Source organism: Anabrus simplex, chromosome 6 (assembly GCF_040414725.1).
Source record: "Anabrus simplex isolate iqAnaSimp1 chromosome 6, ASM4041472v1, whole genome shotgun sequence".
Taxonomy (NCBI): Eukaryota; Metazoa; Arthropoda; class Insecta; order Orthoptera; family Tettigoniidae; genus Anabrus; species Anabrus simplex.
The window spans coordinates 249,996,624-250,010,654 of record NC_090270.1 but is presented as its reverse complement, the minus strand read 5'-3'; the positions used below and the strand labels follow the sequence as shown (position 1 = coordinate 250,010,654).

General features: G+C 40.0%; 1 protein-coding gene across 1 annotated transcript in view; it reads left to right on the top strand.

Annotated features, from left to right (window-relative positions):
• The window catches only part of LOC136875701 (mannosylglucosyl-3-phosphoglycerate phosphatase), a 176,916-nt gene that overhangs the window by 71,372 nt on the left and 91,513 nt on the right, over positions 1-14,031 (top strand). The window lies entirely within an intron of this gene.

Sequence of the window (14,031 nt, the reverse complement as noted above, 5' to 3'; positions counted from 1 at the left end):
GGAAAGGGTTTGCTTATAAGAATCAGATGTTGTCATTCTTTTGGGATACAGTGAATCACTAGACAAAGGCTTTCAAGTTAACACTGTTGTAATTGATTTCACTCCTTCAGTGTCAAAGTGCAGTATACTTTGATCCAAACCATCACTACATCAATCTTTGAAAAGAAGGCAAGTCTGGCCGAGTGTGCTATTTACTGTCTGATCCCACTTCACTAAATAATAAAAATGACCAAGAACCAGTCCGATTTGTGTAAAATTGCAGCACAGCCAACGCAATCCATGCTGCACAACTCTTAGTTTAGAAACCTTGCAAGAAGAAGAAATTGCTCCCTCAGTTTCCTGAACCTCGACAAAGCCTTCAATACCATGCCACATGACCTAATATGGTTACCACTTAAACAGTACAGTGAACCCCCTTGTCAGCCGAGTGCATCAGCTTTATGCGGTGTCATGAAGCTATTCATTCATTCATTCATTTATTTAGCTTCCATAGACTGTACAATTACATATTTTGAAATATGCCAACAGTATAGGAGTTGTCAAGTGATTTCCTAATACTAACAATAATATATGCACAACAATGAACATTTTGAAAAAGAAGAAGAACAGAAACACCACATACCTCAATGTTAGGACAGCACATCTTAATTTTTTAAAATAATATTAATAATCAATATTTACAAGACAAAATAAAAATATATTGGTGTGGTGTTAATAATGTGAACATAGTCAATGTGACATTAACACATTTTTAAGGCTATATACTAGATTACAAGTTAATAAGTAGTAGCATCATTACCAGCACTTCATCATGTATTCTTCTGTACTGTAGAAGCAGCTACTCAGCAGGAGATTTTTTAAAGCTGTGGTAAATGAACTGACGGGACTAATATCTTTAATCGTATTTGGAAGCTTATTATACAATCTGATTCCAACAGAGTCTACATGTCTCAAGGCAATGGTTTTACTCTTGTGTTCGATAAAAATATTATTTCTTGTTCGCGTCTGGTAATTGTGATTGTCAAAATTCTTTCTGAAGTGATCTATATTTTTTTTCACGTGTAGAATGCATTGCATGATGTATATACTTGGTACTGGGAGTATCCTTAGTCTCTTAAATAATGGTCTGCAATGATCTAACCTGTTACGTCTCAATATAATTCTGATAGCTCATTTCTGTATTCGAAAAATAACATCAAGATTTGATTTGTAACAGCCCCAGAGACCAATAGCATAAGTGATGACAGAATGGAAATATCCAAAATATGCCATTCTAACATATTCTTCACTACAACTATTAGACAAAATCCTTAAGGCAAAACAAACAGAACTCAGAGACTTCCCTATTTTTTAAATATGACAATCCCATCTTAATTTTTCATCTATATGGACACCTAAAAATTTTGTGGTCAACGTATTTTCAATTGCATTTGCATTTAATATAAGGTTGTGTTTTTTTGCAGTTTTGTCATGGTAGTTAGATGCTTTGAATTCCATGTATTGGGTCTTTTTAAAGTTCAATGTTAATTTGTTTTTCCTGAACCATGATTCTAACCTAGACAGGACTGTATTTGCTGTAGTTTCTATAGACGTAGGGTCAGGATTATTAATAATTATGTTTGTATCATCAGCATACAGAACTGCTGTTTCTACTTGATTATTGTGAGGAAGATCATTCACATAGATCAAGAAAAGAACAGGCCCCAAAATACTACCCTGCGGAATACCTAAGTCTATGCTTTTTACCTGAGAGTGATATGTCTCATTATGCCCTTTACTGTTACAATGTGTAATTTCAACAAACTGGGATCGTTAATTCAGGTATGATCTAAACCAGTCATTAACAATTCCTCTAACTCCAATCTGATATAATTTGTGCAACAATATTTCATGATCAACAGTATCAAATGCCTTTGAAAGGTCAAGAAATAGTCCTATCACAGTTTCATCATTGTCAAGAGCATTTACGACCAACTGTGTAAAATGTGATAAAGCAGACAAAGTACTTCTGCCAGCTCTGAACCCATGTTGTGCATTATTTAACAAGTTATATTTGATTAAAAATTTAGTAAGCCGATCTTTCATGGCACATTCAAATATTTTTGAAATAACAGTAAGTATTGATATTGGTCTGTAGTTATGTAAATCGTGTAAGTTTCCACTTTTAAAGACTGGGATAACTTTAGCTATTTTTAGGAGATTAGGGAACTGACCACTAGAAAATGATTCATTGATGAGATAAGTTAAAGGCTGTACCAGATAGGGAGCACATTTTTTAATGAGTTTTGTGGGAACTTCATCTACACCTGTGGAAGTTTTGTTGTTCAAAGATTGTATGATTTTAAAAACTTCCAGTTCTGTTACTGGAGTTAACTGCATAGAGTTTTGCACAAAGGTTGGGAGTTCTGGTAATACATCTGATTTATTTGCATTTTCAAGTTTGTATGGTAGGGATAGAAAGAAATCATTTATATAATTAGCCAAATGATGAGGGTCATTCATTTGTATTCCCTTATCATTTTTCATGGCAGCAACTTTATTTCCAACTGCATGTCTGTTGGTTTCTCCCTTGATTACCTTCCATATGGTTCGTGATTTATTGCACGACTCTTTAACTTTCTTGTTATTGTGCATTATCTTAGCCATCCTAAGAACTCTTCGATAGACTGATTTGTAGTTTTTAACATACTTACAAAAAACCTGGTCACAACTTTGCTGTGCTAATCTACTTAGTAATTTACATTTTTGACTTGAGATCCGTATACCCTTCGTGATCCATGGCTTTTTTGAAGATTCATTAATTACTGCAAGTTTTTTTGGAAAGTGTAATTCAAATTCCGTTAAAAAAATGCTTAAAAAGGTTCTATACTTTTGGTCAATGCTATGACCGAATGTTATTGGAGTCCAGGTCTGAAGTTTAAGGCTTTCAATGAAACTGCCACAGCAGTAGGTGTTCAATGGCTTTGATTGTGGAGTTAAGTTGGTGTCCACCATAACAAGTGCTATAAGCACCTCTGTTCGTCGTGGATGGTGTTATGGCAGATCTGCACCGATCTATATCCTACCCCTTTTTCTCAGCTGGCAACGTCATACTACTTGCTGAAACAAACTTGATCACCAAACCCAAGAATGAAATAATTGATTGGCGCGATATTTCACATTTTTTGGAGATGCCAGGGTGCTAGAATTTTGTTCTGTAGAAGATCTTTTACATGCTGGTAAATCTCAGACATAAGGCTGACAAATTTGAATACCTTCACATACCTCCAGGATCAAACCTGTCAGCTTGAGCTCAGGAATCCAGAGTTCTACTTCCTGAGTTAAGAGTCTTAACTCATCAAAAATAAACACCAGCATGTATATATGACATCAGGCCCCTCAAAAAGTCAGGTCACTCCAAAAAAGACCTGATGAGAGTGATGAAGTTTAAATATCTTGGTGTTGAGTTCCTATGATGGCTGGCTTATTGAAAAGGTGAACACTAGGTTTAGTTGCAGCCTGAATGAAGTGGTAATCAAGAACAGGGATCACCTGTAAATTCTGGTTGGAAGGCCACCTGAAGAAGAAATTTATTGCATCATCATCTGTCCTGTCACAGCCTATAGTACTGAACATTGGGTGACCAAAGGGACTGAATGTCGCCTAAGCATTGTAGAGACAATGATGCTGCAGTGGTAAGCTGATCTCACTAGATTGGAGAATATTTCCAATGCTGGTACAAGGAAACAATTCTATATTGCAGTAATCCAATCGAAATTATGCAAATGTCAACTACGGTGATTTGGACATATACTACAAGCAGAAGTGAAATCAATTGCAAAGATGGGTTATGTACTGGAGATCATTGTAGATATACCCAAGAAATGTTATCAGTGATGGGACAGTATGCTGCATAACTATACCAAGAGCATAAATGTACACCCAGCAATGGTCTCCATCTGAATGATTGGAGATGGTGGAGTCGTACAGTGGATCCTAACCCAAACATTCAGAACTTTCTTCCACACATTTAGGAGAAATTATAACTTAGCATCAGTGGTAACTATGGCTTCGGAGGTCTGCGTAATCTTGAAGTTGATGGATACAAAGGTTATGTGATCCTGACCACATTCCAGGAATTGTGCTACATGAGTGTGCTGAGGAGCTAGAAATCCCAGTAGCCAATTGGTCTCTTTGACCTTGCAATTTCCTGTCCAAATGAAGAAAAGAAAGGATATGTTATTCCAGTACGTAAGAAAGGTGACAGGTCTTCATTTGCCAATAAGAAGCCAGTAGTTCTCACGTTCATTTAATGAGTGTTAACCAGTATGGTTTTGTCCAGAAAAAATCTGCAACCACCAGTCTTGCTATTTACTCTCACTTCATACCTAGAGCACAGGAGAGTTCCTAGCAGGATGATGCTGTGTCCATCAGTATTTCCAAAGCTTTTGACTGTGTGCCACGTAGTGGTTTTCTAAGTTATTAGAATACAGCATTAATGGAAGTTTGCTTGAAAGGTTTAAATTGTTATCTTCATAATGGAAGGTACTCAGTTAAATGTGACAGTTTTATTTTTTTCCTTACCAGCCTGTCTAGAGTCCACAAGTGTCATTACTGGAATCCTTTTGTTTTGTTTTATGAATTTGTTAATGATTTGCCATCACAAATTCACTTCAGCATTAACTGCTCGTGCTGATGACCTTGAAGTTTTCAGGGAAATTAAAAACATAGATGACTGCGTACTGCTACAGTCGGATATAAACCATATTAGTGATTGGTATGAAAAATGGTATTTAACCCCAAATATTTCAAAATTTAGTGCAATGTTCTTCACTAGGAAATGAAAAACTAATACATTCACCCACTACATAAGGAGCCAAGGAGTGAAGCGTGTTTCAAACTTGGGTTGAGGGTCTTCAGCAAAAGAACTGATGCTTCACTTCTCATGCAACACAGAAAGTGTTGGTTGTGCGGTTAGGGTTGCTTAGCTGTGAGTTTACATTTGGGAGATGCCGGGTTTGAATCCCACTGTCGGCATCCCTGAAAATGGTTTTCCATTTTCATACTAGGCAAATGCTGAGGCTGGACCTTAATTAAGGCCATGGCCGCTACCTTCCCAGCCTAGCCCATTTTGATCCTTGCATCACCGAAAACCTTTGAAGTGTTAGTGCTATGTTAAACAATAAAAACAAAAAAGTAGTACCTTACTGGGATATTTTATTTTAAAATGCGAAGATAAGTAAACTCGTGTCCTCATCCCGAGGTGGTGCAACTCTTATCAGGTACATCCTCAATGGAGACGAGCTGCATGTATGATTTCAATCACATGCCAGCCCTCCTGCCATTCCTAAATTTCTGGCAGTACCAGGAATCGAACCCAGACTCCCCTTCCCGAGGTTGGGAGCTAATAGTGCTAACCATTACGTTATGGAGGCGTACAATAAGATGATGATTGCACAAGGTTCCACCGTGTTCGCTGATATTATGCACATGATGACATCGCAGTATGGCGCCCATTTAAAGTATGTTTCTGGTGGTCGAAAGCCAGTGACTGTGAATTGCAGCTTGTTGTGCTGATTTCGCGTTGGGATGAATGAGGTGTAACTTGTTTTTCGTCGATATCTGTCGGAATACACCAGAAAAATTAAAATGTGACTGTAAGTCATTGGAATACTGAAGGTTTTGTTACTGAAAATGGACTAATTCGAGTGGCTGCGTGGTTTGGTTCACGTAGCTGCCAGCTTGCATTCGAGAGATAGTGGATTCTCGAAGCCCACTGTTGGCAGCCCTGAAGATAGTTTTCCATGGTTTCCCCATTTTTACATCGGGTAAATGTTGGGGCTGTACCTTACTTAAGGCTATGGCTGTTTCCTTCCCACTCCTAGCCCTTTCTTGTCCCATTGTCTCCATAAAAACTGTCTGTGTCATATATAGCAAGTTGTAAAATTGACTAATTTTGGCATTATTTACAAAAATGTCCAAATATAAGACTAATAAGCAGTTCATAGAAACAGTGTTCACACGGAATGGACTCGATAAGGGATCAAGTAAGACCAAAAGTACATCTGCACAAGGAATGAGACAGTTACGGGAGTATCACAAACTTGAGCCTGCAATGCTGGGCTCTTGTAAAGGCAAACGACAAAGAACAGGTAAGCTCTGTAGATGGAGATCAGCAGTTCGTAGCCATGGAGAATTGAAAGTAGAAAGCCATGGGTTCAGAAGTACATTTACCAGACATTTGTAGACCTTTCAGGAAATAACTCTAGTGGCTTTACGTAGTACAGCCACATCTTAGTTTCATTTTTAATAAAATGTAAAGTAACACATGATAGAACAAGATATAGCACAGTTCATGTTCCGTAGATTTAAACATACTGATTCTGTAAGCAAAATGTGAGAAATAATGAGTTCCTAATTAATATGGTTATTGTTTGTGGGCCTCAGTACAAACTGCTCAGAACTTAACATAATATTTTTAATTTTTTGGACATTTTATTATGAAAATTGGAATATTCGTGACCTGCCTTGTAGCTGCCCCCAGTTCACTGTAGTAAATTTTCTATAACCGATCTTCCCCTTTTTACAAATATGAATACAGTATTTCAAAGGTCGCTGCACATTTTCACATCAAAACCAACATAAAAAAAGTTAACATCCACTGCGCAAAAAGTCCCTGAACCATTGTAACTTACACATATAAATGTGGGTTGATAACTTCTTCTTCGTAAATAATCATATTCCATTACATTTCTTTCTTTCATTTTGTAAAACAGAACATTTAAAAAATTCTTTTCTTCTTATGGATGAACTAGCAATGGTCAAAATTTTAAAATCATCTTGGAGGATTCAATAGTTCATGTCCTTGGAAGATGTCCCTTTGCAGTGTAGACAGCCGTGACAAAAGCGGCAATGTATCTCTGGGAAAGTGTTAAAGTATATTTCTTTGTCTGTCCATTTAACTTTCTTTTTCTCGCACAGAAGATTATTTATTTGATTTTCAGTAAAAACTGTACTAAGTATTTCACGATCTCTTTCAAACACTCTGGTTTCATCAGGTCTTTCGTGTTTTAGTTTAAGAATTTTCCCCTTTTAGTCATATTATTTGCCAATATTGACCTAGGGATCGAATGTTGGACTTGGACAAAGAGGATCTGATTAGATTACAAGCAACAGAGATGCACTTTCTGTGAGGGATCTTGGGTAAAACGAGGAGGGACAAGGTAAGAAATGAAACAATACAAAACACGCTGCAGATCAACCCTCTAAAAGAAACTATGGAGAGAAATAGGCTGAAATGGTGTGTCAAAAGAATGGGACAAGAAAGATTACCAAGAAGAGCTCTGGAATGGACAGAATCTGGAAGAAGACCAATTGGAAGACCATCAACAAGATGGTGGGATCAGGTGGAGGATGACTTAAATTGGAGAGGATTGCAATGGGAGACAGTGATGAACGATAGACTGTGGGGAAAAAAATAGATTGGAAGAGGCTCTGTGAACAACCTGCATAAACAGAAACATTTCTGGAAGAAGAAGGATAAGAATGATTTCTCTCCCATTGCAGGCCTTTTTTTCTCTAGCTTTAAAATTTTTTGCCATAAATATCCATTCTTCCCCTTGCCAACATAAGTTACATTTTTCTTCTGTTGGAGCTTGATCATAATTGTACACTTCTTGGATTATGAACGTGCTTTCTAAATGATGACTGACAGTTCATTATTTGCTCTCTTTTTGTGGTTATCCCTAACTAATGTGAGAGCGTAGCAGCCAATTTCAGTTTTCTTAGGAACTAATTTCATCAGTTCTGCTGATAGGTCTCTGTCGCTGTAAATAATGTTATGTTTGGAGTATATGAATGAATTTCTAGGATTCTCTTCTGGAACACCGAATTAAAATGTCGTTTGGGAAAGTGTGGCATTTTATTTGCCCACTTTTGTTACACTGACTGACAGAGCAAATGCAACACCAAGAAGGAGTAGTCAGAACTTTATGCCAATTGCAGGGTAGACTGACGTCTCTGAGGTATGCTCATGATGTGAAATGCGCGCTGTGCTGCGCACGTAGCAAACGATAAATGGGACACGGCGTTGGCGAATGGCCTACTTCGTACCGTGATTTCTCAGCCGACAGTCATTGTAGAACGTGTTGTCGTGTGCCACAGGACACGTGTATAGCTAAGAATGCCAGGCCGCCGTCAACGGAGGCATTTCCAGCAGACAGACGACTTTACGAGGGGTATGGTGATAGGGCTGAGAAGGGCAGGTTGGTCGCTTCGTCAAATCGCAGCCGATACCCATAGGGATGTGTCCACGGTGCAGCGCCTGTGGCGAAGATGGTTGGCGCAGGGACATGTGGCACGTGCGAGGAGTCCAGGCGCAGCCCGAGTGACGTCAGCACGCGAGGATCGGCGCATCCGCCGCCAAGCGGTGGCAGCCCCGCACGCCACGTCAACCGCCATTCTTCAGCATGTGCAAGACATCCTGGCTGTTCCAATATCGACCAGAACAATTTCCCGTCGATTGGTTGAAGGAGGCCTGCACTCCCGGTGTCCGCTCAGAAGACTACCATTGACTCCACAGCATAGACGTGCACGCCTGGCATGGTGCCGGGCTAGAGCGACTTGGATGAGGGAATGGCGGAACGTCGTGTTCTCCAATGAGTCACGCTTCTGTTCTGTCAGTGATAGTCACCGCAGACGAGTGTGGCGTCGGCGTGGAGAAAGGTCAAATCCGGCAGTAACTGTGGAGCGCCCTACCGCTAGACAACGCGGCATCATGGTTTGGGGCGCTATTGCGTATGATTCCACGTCACCTCTAGTGCGTATTCAAGGCACGTTAAATGCCCACCGCTACGTGCAGCATGTGCTGCGGCCGGTGGCACTCCCGTACCTTCAGGGGCTGCCCAATGCTCTGTTTCAGCAGGATAATGCCCGCCCACACACTGCTCGCATCTCCCAACAGGCTCTACGAGGTGTACAGATGCTTCCGTAGCCAGCGTACTCTCCGGATCTCTCACCAATCGAACACGTGTGGGATCTCATTGGACACCGTTTGCAAACTCTGCCCCAGCCTCGTACGGACGACCAACTGTGGCAAATGGTTGACAGAGAATGGAGAACCATCCCTCAGGACACCATCCGCACTCTTATTGACTCTGTACCTCGACGTGTTTCTGCGTGCATCGCCGCTCGCGGTGGTCCTACATCCTACTGAGTCGATGCCGTGCGCATTGTGTAACCTGCATATCGGTTTGAAATAAACATCAATTATTCATCCGTGCCATCTCTGTTTTTTCCCCAACTTTCATCCCTTTCGAACCACTCCTCCTTGGTGTTGCATTGTCACTGTCAGTCAGTGTATTCACTTCACTTCATTGTGACTGCTTGTGCACAAAGCCACAATACATCTCGTTGCTGCCATTGCAGATTACTGCAATATAAATGAATAAGCTTAAGATCTTGCTACATATTTCACAACAAGATCCCTAATATACTAAGAGTATTCCATTTAACAGTTACAAAGACTTATTCCTACAGCATATGACATTTGTATAACACATAATTAAACTGGTAAACTACACTGTAAGTTGGGATGATTACAGACTGACTTCAATCACAAAACACGATTGTCAGTATTATTGCATGAGTCGCCAGCTGGACTTTAAGCTGTCACCATGTCTCCTGAATAAGTCATCAAATGCGGGAATGATGCATATGCAAACAGAATGAGACAACCTGTTCTATACTACCGTTGGTCTCAGGCTACCTCAGTTTAACAAGGTAAGAAAAACTATCTCCTGGGGCTCATAAGGAAAGATACTGAGATGCCGTCGACAGACTTTGCTGAATATTGCAGTTGCTTTAGGGCAGGGCCATCCAGTCATTGCGCTCGGGGAGCACTGGGCAGTCAGACTAGCGCTCCTTCCCATACCACCACTACACTGTGGCAGCGAGGGGACCTGAGACAGACGATGTTCAGACCACGCTGACTAGATACGTACGTACAGTCGTGCGGCCGAAGGCTTTTGTGGGATTGATGACCTTTTATTGATAGGGCTGTTTTGCCATAACAAATATACCAAATATACAAATTGAATGGTACTTCGATGTATGAAATGTGCAGGATACAAACTCAAGTGTTAAGTTTTTCAAAACTGAAATTTGAACATATCTGAGAGGAAAATTCAACAAAATTTTACCAATATGAACAGATAGTACAGACCTCGAGTGACTTTTGCTCAGTCGTTTTTACGAGCTTTTAGTTTTGGACCAATCGATCTTCTCCAAATTGGGTAGAATATTTCTGGACGCAGCTATTCTTAAACAATTGTGCAAGTTTCTATCACCCATCGTTGCATGATGTTTACTTTTGGTAAGCTTAAGAACCAAAAAGAAACGCTCACAAATGTGTTTTGAGCTGAACATTGACAGAACTTTACATACATGTTTATACAAAAGAGGGCATTCTTCTTGCGGAAAGCCACTGTAAAATTCTTCTAAACTTTGTGACATTAGAAACCAGTCTTTAAGATGAATATTGCACTGCAGTTCAATCAGCTCTAATGTAAATAGCTGTGGAACACTGTCTGCACTAAGAGAAAATGGTCGAACAAATACATCTGACACTGCTGGGAGTTCTGATAATTCTGAAAATCTCTTTTCATTCTTGTAATTGGCAAATTACTTGCAAGTACTCACCAAAGTTGACACCTTCTTTCACTGTTTCAAGCAACGGAAAATGTCCTGTGTTCCTTGTACGCAACTGGATTTCCCACAAAATGAATTATCTTTTGAACGCTTGAATTTTTCCACCAAATCGCAGATATTGTGCTTTTTGCCCTGAAGCGAAGTGTTTAAAGTATTCAGATGGGCAGTAATGTCACTTAAAAATGCCAAGTCCGCCACCCACTTAGGATTACGCAAAAGAACTTCGGGCTGCCCTTTCATGTCACAAAAGGTATCTGTTGCGTTCTGTAAGCGAAAATCACGAAGCACCTTCGCCTTGCTCGGCCATCTTACTTCTGCATGGTACTGGATATCCGGATACTCTGCTTCGTTGTCATCCAAGATCTCTTTGAATTGACTGCGTACCATTTGCACAACTGTTCCCATTACGTCTTTAAGCTTGGTGACTTTTGCACAGATTGCCTCCTGGTGTATCAAGCAATGGATCACCATCATTAGGCTGCTACCGCTCTCATCCATATTAATTTTACATAGCTGAGGAATCCCGTGTATAGACCACGTAAAGCAGGTGCTCCATCTGTTGTAACACTTGTCAACCGCTCCTATTTTAATACCATTGACTCAAAAACACCCTCCACAGCTTGTAAAATATCAAAACCGATAGTGGTGTCTTTGAGAACTACCAAGTCTAGGAAATCCTCCGTGACCCGAAGATCGTAATCCACCCCTCGAATAAAAATAACTAGCTGAGCTGTGTCTGCAATGTCGGTTGATTTGTCATGGGCGATGGAAAATGATACAAAATTTGCTTCCTTCTCCATGAATTGGTGTTCCATATCAATGGGCATATCGTCTATTCTGCGAGCCACAGTTTGAGAAAGAGTGAGTTAGTCAAATTCTCAACTAGCTCCGTAGGACAAATACATGCCGCCGCATCCATTAGGCACTCCTTGATTAAATTCCCTTCCTCAAAGGGTTTCCCAGCTTTGGCAGTTCGAGTCGAACATTTGTAGCTTGCTCGTAAAATAGGTCCACCAACCTCACTCTCCTCTATCTCCTGCCAGACAAAAATATGGCAAGTCACAATTTTAGTGTTCTTCAGATAATTAAATAATTTCTTCATTCCTGTTTGTAAAAAATAATTTTAAAATTAAAACAATTCTTACAGAATAATGCAGCTTGAAATTTTCTTTCAGTTCTTCTAACTTCGATTGGTGACTGGTGCCTGTCAAATCACTGTAATCATCCCTGTAGTTGGCACTGTTGCGCCGTTCCCAATTGTGTTTGCTGCTGCTTCACCACTCCTTTTTTCGTTTCTTTGTATGATATTCAGTCATGACAACTGCAAAACTGATTTAGTTACATGCTGTGATCAAAGCGCATTGGACTAGAATAGCAACTGATGGATTGGCTGCTCGCTTTGGCGCGGCGGGCAGACCGCATGCTCATCCAGCCAAGCTCCTCCCACCACTACCAAAACTATCTTCCACAGAAGCGCTTGGAGCACTGGCTTAGAGCGCGGCCAGAGCGCTGTGTAGATGGCCCTGCTTAAGGTGATCAACATATGTTGTGGGTTTTTTTTAAATTTTTTATTGCAGCTGTTTTGTATACATTCTGTCATTGAAAGCTACAGTATATTGGTCACTCTTATTATCAAGACTATAGGATACTGTTGTGAGGTGTGGACTCCTTTACAGGAATGCTTAATAAATGCCTGGAGTGAGTGCAGATTAGATTCTCTGACTGGATTGGTGCAAAGTGTTTGTGTACTAAACAGTTCAGATTTTAATTTGGAATATATTTACCATAAAATCCAACCATACCAAGAAAGGAGCATAGTTGCTTTAAATGTTTAGGGGGTGGTACCTTATGAATGGCAGAAACCCTGTCAGGGTCAACAGCAACACCCTGAGAAATTAAAATATGCCGTAAAACTTAATGGAGGACATAAATTTGTAAGACATCCCAGTTACCTGCTGTGTGTATTTAGAAATTGAAGAAACATATTTCCTGCTCTTGTCAGTCTGTCGTTTGAAATGTATATCAGCATCATCCATGTGTATTTTGTGAATGTATATATATTGTACAGTGTATCACCTTTTATTATTATTATTTTTATTATTATTATTAATGGAAAAGTATTGACTCTTATTTATTTATTCATTTATTTATTTATCAACTGGGTGAATTGGCCATGCGGTTAGGGGCGTGCAGCTGTAAGCTTGCATCTGGGAGATAGTGGGTTTGAACCCCACTGTTGGCAGTTTTCCTTAGTTTCCCATTTTCATACCAGGCAAATGCCGGGGCTGTACCTTAATTAAGGCCACTCCGAGGCCTTTCCTATCCCATCATCACCATAAGACCTATCTGTGTCTGTGACATAAAGCAAATTGTAAAAAAAATAAAAATATATTTATCATAATATGTCTTTTAGTGCCAGGCGTGTCTGAGGACATATACGGCTTGTCTGGTGCAGGTACAGCATGTCCATTTGACTCCCATGGGTGACCTCCATGTCTGCATTTGGGATGATGATGATAATGGGGTAGGGAGAGGGTGAAACTCTCTGTCGGTACTTAGGCTACTCCTGTTGAATAACTCCAAGGGGTCTGCTGAGGGTCTGTCCATCCGATGGACATATATAACTAGCGTTGTATGCCCTCACTCCATGTGAACACTGGGGAGGTTTGGAATTGAACCCAGGTGTTTGGCATGCAGTCTATTGATTAAAAATTGTATACCATCATCTCCTATCCTGGTGGCCAACTTCTGATGGTGACAATTATTTCCACCAATGGGACTCGAATCGACTACCCACAGTGTCAGACAATATAGACTTGATGCCTTTATGATCATGGCCACCAGGTGGATTGATTCTGTTGATATATAATCAAATCAAATTTAAGTAGTTCTGGGAACTAGATTCCTCTTGTATTGGGGCCCAAGTGTATAATGGAGTTTCATCCAAAATCTAGAGGAGATTAAAAGGAAACCTCAAATGATTAGTTATTTTGCGTTTTCTCACATACTTGTTTGCTTTAAGATCTTGTAGTGTTTAGAACAATAGTGAGGTGAAGACAGTATCTAAAACTTCACTGTTAAAGGTGAGTGCCCTTGCAAAAGGCCAAGTCAACTGTGTTCAGAGACACTAGTCACTGACATTAAGATCATTTGGCTTAAATTGAATGCTGCATATGATTTCATAAAATTACGGTTATAGCTCTGATGTGCAGACACTGCAGGGAAACACCAAGTCAAGGAGAAGTAGTGAGACACTACCATGACTTGTCAAGAATTGGGAAGATGGGCAGATATTCTGGGAATGATTGTGTATTTGAAAGTATTTCTCTCTAAACAGAACTTTCC